Source organism: Hyla sarda, chromosome 2 (assembly GCF_029499605.1).
Source record: "Hyla sarda isolate aHylSar1 chromosome 2, aHylSar1.hap1, whole genome shotgun sequence".
Classification (NCBI taxonomy): domain Eukaryota; kingdom Metazoa; phylum Chordata; class Amphibia; order Anura; family Hylidae; genus Hyla; species Hyla sarda.
Genome location: NC_079190.1, coordinates 365718383 through 365725973, shown reverse-complemented (window position 1 = coordinate 365725973; position 7591 = coordinate 365718383). Strand labels below are relative to the sequence as shown.

The window sequence follows — 7591 nt, the reverse complement described above, 5'->3', positions numbered from 1 at the left end:
AGGTGCATTCACCCCACGTTTTTGCAATACAGTTCCCGTATACGTTTTCAATGTGGAAACTGTACGGAAAACGACTCTCCATTGAAAACCGTATGCCAAAAGATGCATCAGGTTGTGTCCGTTTTGCATCCTGTACGGTTTTGTCAGTTTTTTCCCCGTACCCAAAACTGTAGTCTACCACGGTTTTTGGTCCGGGTGAAAAACTGTATTGGGCTGGGTTCACACCACATTTTGTTAACTACGGTTCCCGTATACGGCTGGGAGGAGGGGGGCGGGGCTTAATCGCGGCACCCGCACTCAGCCGTATTCGGCAACCGTATTTAATGCATGTCTGAGCCGACCGGAGTGAACCGCAGCCTCCGGTTGGCTTAGTTTTTGTCCGTTTTCGGTTTCCTGACCGTAGGCAAAAACGCGGTCGACCGCGTTTTTGCCTGCGGTCGGGAAACCGCATATGGCCGAAAACGAAGCCGACCGGAGGCTGCGGTTCACTCCGGTCGGCTCATAGACATGCATTAAATACGGTTCCCGAATACGGCTGAGTGCGGGCGCCGCGATTAACCCCTTAAGGACGCAGGACGTAAATGTACGTCCTGGTGCGGTGGTACTTAACGCACCAAGACGTACATTTACGTCCTGTGCATAACCGCGGGCATCGGAGTGATGCCCGTGTCATGCGCGGCTGATCCCAGCTGCTGATCGCAGCCAGGGACCCGCCGGCAATGGCCGACGCCCGCGATCTCGCGGGCGTCTGCCATTAACCCCTCAGGTGCCGGGATCAATACAGATCCCGGCATCTGCGGCAGTGCGCAATTTGAATGAATGATCGGATCGCCCGCAGCGCTGCTGCGGGGATCCGATCATTCAGAACGCCGCACGGAGGTCCCCTCACCTTCCTCCGTCCGGCTCCCGGCGTCTCCTGCTCTGGTCTGAGATCGAGCAGACCAGAGCAGAAGATCGCCGATAACACTGATCTGTTCTATGTCCTATACATAGAACAGATCAGTATTAACAATCATGGTATTGCTATGAATAATCCCCTATGGGGACTATTCAAGTGTAAAAAAAAATGTAAAAGTAAAAAAAATGTGAAAAATCCCCTCCCCCAATAAAAAAGTAAAACGTCCGTTTTTTCCTATTTTACCCCCAAAAAGCGTAAAAAATAAATTTTATAGACATATTTGGTATTGCCGCGTGCGTAAATGTCCGAACTATTAAAATAAAATGTTAATGATCCCGTACGGTAAACGGCGTGAACGAAAAAAAAAAAGTCCAAAATTGCTACTTTTTTAATACATTTTATTAAAAAAAAAATTATAAAAAATGTATTAAAAGTTTTTTATATGCAAATGTGGTATCAAAAAAAAGTACAGATCATGTCTCAAAAAATGAGCCCCCATACCGCCGCTTATATGGAAAAATAAAAAAGTTAGAGGTCATCAAAATAAAGGGATTATAAACGTACTAATTTGGTTTAAAAAGTTTGTGATTTTTTTTTTAAGCACAACAATAATAGAAAAGTATATAATCATGGGTATCATTTTAATCGTATTGACCCTCAGAATAAAGAACACACGTCATTTTTACCTTAATTTGTACGGCGTGAAAACGAAACCTTCCAAAACTAGCAAAATTAGGTTTTTCTTTTTAATTTCCCCACAAAAATAGTGTTTTTTGGTTGCGCCATACATTTTATGATATAATGAGTTATGTCATTACAAAGGACAACTGGTCGCGCAAAAAACAAGCCCTCATACTAGTCTGTGGATGAAAATGAAAACGTAAAAATTAAATTGTCTGAGTCCTTAAGGCCAAAATGGGCTGAGTCCTTAAGGGGTTAAGCCCCGCCCCCCCTCCTCCCAGCCGTATACGGGAACCGTATTTAACAAAACGTGGTGTGAACCCAGCCTAAACCGTACAGGATGCAAAACGGACACAACTCTGCTGACACCTCTCTGTGTCAGGAACTGTCCAGAGTAGGAGCAAATGCCCAAAGCAAACCTCTCTTGCTCTGGACAGTTCCTGACATGGAAAGATGTGTCAGCAGAGAGCACTGTGGTCAGACAGAAAAGAACAACTCAGCTTTCTCTGGAGCATACAGCAGCAGAGAAGTACTGGAAAGATTAATTTAAAAATCTGTTTAACTTTCTGCCACCAGTTGACTCCACCCGAGTACCCCTTTTAAGCAGTGGCAAGTTCAGGGGATTTACTGTGTTAGCCAAGGCCACTAGTGCTGGCAATTTACCGATACATGCGGGCTGCAAGCAGTGGCTGGTCCAGCCTGCACATATCATTAATGCAGCGCTAGCTGTGGCCGTTAACACTGCAGGTAAGGGCAATGGGGGAGATTTATCAAAACCTGTGCAGAGGAAAACTTGCTCAGATCACTTCTTTCAAAACAGATCACTTTTTTCATTTTTAGGAAGGCCTGTTAAAAGTGAAAGAAGCAATCTGGTTGCTATGGGCAACTGGACAACTTTTCCTCTGCACAGATTTTGATAAATCTCTCCCAACGTGTGTGACTCTGGTGTTTAGATTCCATTGATGAGCAGTAGAATAAAAGCATTGGTACTTGGTCGTAAAAAAAAAAGTGATATCAGGACATCCATACTTTTGACATTTTGTGTAGACATGTTTCAAAGTTTAGATTGCACTGTGTCTCAGTCCTAACCAGGTGAATAGTGCAGCAGCACACTTTACTCCCCAACTCCTCTGTTAGATCAGACTCACTCATTTACTCCATTATAATTAATGGAGTGAATAAGATCGAATGGTTCCAGGCTGTAAAGCACACTGTCTGGACAACATTCCAAAAGTCTATGTTAACCCCTTAAGGACGCAAGGTTTTTCAGTTTTTACACTTTCGTTTTTCCTCCTTAACTTTTAAAAATCATAACCCTTTAAATTTTGCACCTAAAAATCCATATGATGGCTTATTTTTTGCGCCACCAATTCAACTTTGTAATGACATCAGACATTTTATCCAAAAATCTACAGCAAAACCAAAGAAAAAAATCATTGTGCGCCAAAATTTAAGAAAAAACTAAATTTTGCAAGTATGGGGGGCTTCCGTTTCTATGCAGTAAATTTTTCAGAAAAAATTACACCTTTTCTTTATTCCGTAGGTCCATACGTTAAAAATGATACCCTACTTAAATAGGTTTGATTTTGTATTACTTCTAAAAAGAAATCATAATTACATGCACGAAAATTAATACGTTTAAAATTGTCATCTTCTAACCCCTATAACTTTTTTATTTTTATGTGTATGGGGAGGTATGAGGGCTCATTTTTTGCACCATGATCTGAAGTTTTTAGCAGGATTTTTGCAATGATCAGACTTTTTGATCGCTTTTTATTCATTTTTTTTTCATGATATAAAAAGTGACCAAAAATACGCTATTTTGGACTTTGGAATTTTGCTATGGGTACGCCATTGACCTTGCAATTTATTTAACCCCTTCACGACGAGTGAAGTACATGTATGGAGCCGCGAAGTGTCACTTGGCGTGCGGTGACATATTGGTAGCGGTGATCGGGCCGGGATGACTGCTGGGATGCTGCGTCACATCGCCGAGGGGGGTCCTGAGACCCCCCCCCCCATGACCACGATGGGCGCAAATCGCAGGTCAATTCAGACCTGCGATCTGCGCGATTCCGGGTCATATGGGTCACTGGTGACCCGGAAAATAAGGGATAGGAGCTTGGTGGCAGGGGTACCACCCCTCCTATCCCTGCTATTGGTCGGCCGAGCGACCGACCGATAGCAGACCGGGGGAGGGGGGGTTAAAGTTCGGTTCCCCCGCTTTGCCCACCTATCGGTGTACGGGCAAAATGGGGGAACTGTCCAGGGACTGGCGCTGAAGGTCCCTTACCTGGATCCCGGAGCGCGATCTTCCGTGCGGGGATCCCCCATGCGCGGCGGCGGCAGCAATTCATTTGGGTCCTGCCAGGCGAGTTGTTGCCTAGCAACATCTGGAGGGCCACAGTTACAGTGGTCTCTAAACCAGTGTTTCCCAACCAGGGTGCCTCCAGCTGTTGCAAAACTACAACTCCCAGCATGCCCGGACAGTCTTTGGCTGTCCGGGCATGCTGGGAGTTGTAGTTTTGCAACAGCTGGAGGCACCCTGGTTGGGAAACACTGCTCTAAACCGTGGCCCTCCAGATGTTGCAAAACTACAACTCCCAGCATGCCCAGACAGCTGTTTGCTGTGTGGGCATGCTGGGACATGTAGTTTTGCAATATTTAGAGGGGTTCAGGTTGTAGATCACTATGCAGTGGTCTCAAACTGTAGCCCTCCAGATGTTGCAACATCTGGAGGGCCACAGTTTTGAGACCACTGGACAATGATTTACATGATTAACCCCTCTAATTCTTGCAAAACTACAGCTCCCAGCATTCAGGAACAGCATAAGGCTGTCTTGGCATGCTGGGAGTTGTACTTGCATGCCTCCAGCCGTTGCATAACTATATCTCCCAGCATGCCCTTCCGCAATCAGTACATGCTGGGATTTGTAGTTTTGTAACAGCTGGAGGCACACTGGTTGGAAAATACGGAGTTAGCTCATAGAACCTAACTCAAGGTTTTCCAACCAGTGTGCCTCCAGCTGTTGTAAAACTACAACTCCCAGCAGGCATGGTCTGTCAGTGCATGCTGGAAGTTGTAGTTTTGACCCCCCTCCCATGTGAATGTACAGGCTACATTCACACTGGCGGCAGATTACAGTGAGTTCCCCGCTGCAAGTAAGAGCTGCGGCAAATTTTCCGCCGCAGCGCAAACTCCTAGCGGGAGACTCAGTGTAATCTGCCTCATTGAATGTAACCTAAAAACGCTACACTACACTAACATAGAATAAAGAGTAAAACACTACATATACACACGTACACTGCCCCCCCTACCACCCCCCTTCCCCAATAAAAATGAAAAACTTATTGTACGGCAGTGTTTCTAAGATGGAGCCTCCAGCTGTTGCAAAACAAATACTCCCAGCATTTCTGGACAGCAATTGACGGTCCAAGCATGCTGGGAGTTTTGCAACAGCTGGAGGCACCCTGTTTTGGAATCACTGGCATAAAATACCCCTATGTCCACCCCTATGCAAGTCCCTAATTCAGGCCTCAAATGCGCATGGCGCTCTCACTTTGGAGCCCTGTTGTATTTCAGGCAACAGTATAGGGTCACATACGGGGTATCGCCGTACTCGGGAGAAATTGCTTCACAAATTTTGGGGGGCTTTTTCTCCTTTTACCCCTTATGAAAAGGAACCGTTGGGGTCTACACCAGCATGTTAGTGTAAAAGTGTAAAAAAAGAAAAAAATTTACACTAACATGCTGGTGTTGCCCTATACTTTTCATTTTCACAAGAGGTAAAAGGGAAAAAGCCCCCCAAAATTTGTAATGCAATTTCTCCCGAGTACGGAGATACCCCATATGTGGGCGCAAAGTGCTCTGGGGACACGCAACAAGGCCCAGAAGGGAGAGTGCGCCATGTACATTTGAGGTGATTTGCACAGGGGTGGCTGATTGTTACAGCGGTTCTGACAAATGCAAAAAAAACACACCCACATGTGACCCCATTTTGGAAACTACACCCCTCACGGAATGTAATAAGGGGTGCAGTGAGAATTTACACCCCACAGGTGTCTGACAGATCTTTGGAACAGTGGTCCGTGAAAATGAAAAATGTTGCACAGCCCACTGTTCCAAAGATCTGTCAGACACCAGTGGGGGGTATATGCTCACTGTACCCCTCATTACATTCTTTGAAGGGTCTAGTTTCCAAAATGGTATGCCATGTTGTTGTTTTTTTTTTTGCTGTCCTGGCACCATAGGGGCTTCCTAAATGCGACATGCCCCCCGAGCAAAATTTGCTGTCAAAAAGCCAAATATGACGCCTTCTTTTCTGAGCATTGTAGTTCGCCCGCAGTGCACTTCAGGTCCACTTATGGGGTACCTCCATACTCAGAAGAGATGGGGTTACAAATTTTGGGGGGTCTTTTCTGCTATTAACCCTTTAAAAATGTGAAATTTGGAGCAAAACCAACATTTTTGTGAATTTTTTTTTTTACATATGCAAAAGTCGTGAAACACCTGTGGGGTATTAAGGCTCACTTTATTCCTTGTTATGTTCCTCAAGGGGTCTAGTTTCCAAAATGGTATGCCATGTGTTTTTTTTTTGCTGTTCTGGCACCATAGGGGCTTCCTAAATGCGACATGCCCCCCAAAAACCATTTCAGAAAAACTTACTCTCCAAAATCCCCTTGTCGCTCCTTCGCTTCTGAGCCCTCTACTGCGCCCGTCAAACACTTTACATAGACATATGAGGTATGTGCTTACTGGAGAGAAATTGGGTTGCACATACAAGCATACATATCTCATTTTACCCCTTGTAAAAATGCAAAAATTGGGTCTACAAGAACATGCGAGTGTAAAAAATTAAGATTTTGAATTTTCTCCTTCACTTTGCTGCTTTTTCTGTGAAACACCTAAAGGGTTAAAACACTTACTGAATGTCATTTTGAATACTTTGGGGGTGCAGTTTTTATAATGGGGTCATTTATGGGGTATTTCTAATATGAAGACCCTTCAAATCCACTACAAACCTGAACTGGTCCCTGGAAAATAGTGAGTTTGAAAATTTTGAAGCCCTCTGGTGTCTTCCAAAAGTAAAAACTCGTCAATTCTATGATGCAATCATAAAGTAGACATATTGTATATGTGAATCCAAAAAACATAAAAAATTATTTGGAATATCCATTTTCCTTACAAGCAGAGAGCTTCAAAGTTAGAAAGTTTTTCATCAAATTTGGGGATTTTTCACTAAGAAAGGATGCAAGTTGCCACACAAATTTACCACTATGTTAAAGTAGAATATGTCACGAAAAAACAATATCGGAATCAGAATAAGTAGAAGCATTCCAGAGTTATTAATGTTTAAAGTGACAGTGGTCAGAATTGCAAAAAAGGGCTTTGTCCTAGAGGTGAAAATGGGCTGCGTCCTTAAGGGGTTAATTATATATTTTTATAGTTCGGACATTTACGCACGCAGCGATACCACATATGTTTATTTTTATTATGGTTACATATTTTTTATATGGAAATTGGGAAAAGGGGGGTGATTTAAACTTTTAATAAGGAAAGGGTTAATGTGTGTGTTAACTTTTTTTAAAACTTTTTTTTTTTTTTACACTTTTAGTCCCCTTAGGGGACTTTTAGGAGGAATCATTTGAATGCTCATACAGATCAATTTGGTTCCATAGAACCATATTGATCTGTGTGCTCTGCACTCGATTGATAAAGCCTGTGTGCTCTGCACTCGATTGATAAAGCCGCAGCAGAACCGAAAGGAGAGATAAGCCCTCCGGCTTCCTCAGCACTGGATCACCCGCCACCAGCGATTGCGCTGGACCACCAGGGAGCAATTAAATGTCTCTTTAGCCGTCGCTGTCAACTTTGACAGCGGCGATCTAAAGGGTTAGTAGCCGACCGCGGCAATCGCCGCATGTCAGCTATTAACGCCGGCCCCCAGCTACAGGAATCAGCAGGGGGCCGGCCAGTATTACCTGGGCTCGAGTCGGGAGGGCGCGTTATAC

The 7591-nt window shown here is 44.2% G+C and overlaps 1 protein-coding gene and 1 long non-coding RNA gene across 8 annotated transcripts in view; one reads left to right on the top strand and one right to left on the bottom strand.

The window, feature by feature from the left end:
- The window catches only part of SYCP1 (synaptonemal complex protein 1), a 955469-nt gene that overhangs the window by 100261 nt on the left and 847617 nt on the right, over nt 1-7591 (top strand). The gene's annotated exons all lie outside the window — the stretch shown is intronic.
- LOC130356608 (uncharacterized) overlaps nt 1-7591 on the bottom strand; it is a 132000-nt gene that overhangs the window by 24805 nt on the left and 99604 nt on the right. The window lies entirely within an intron of this gene.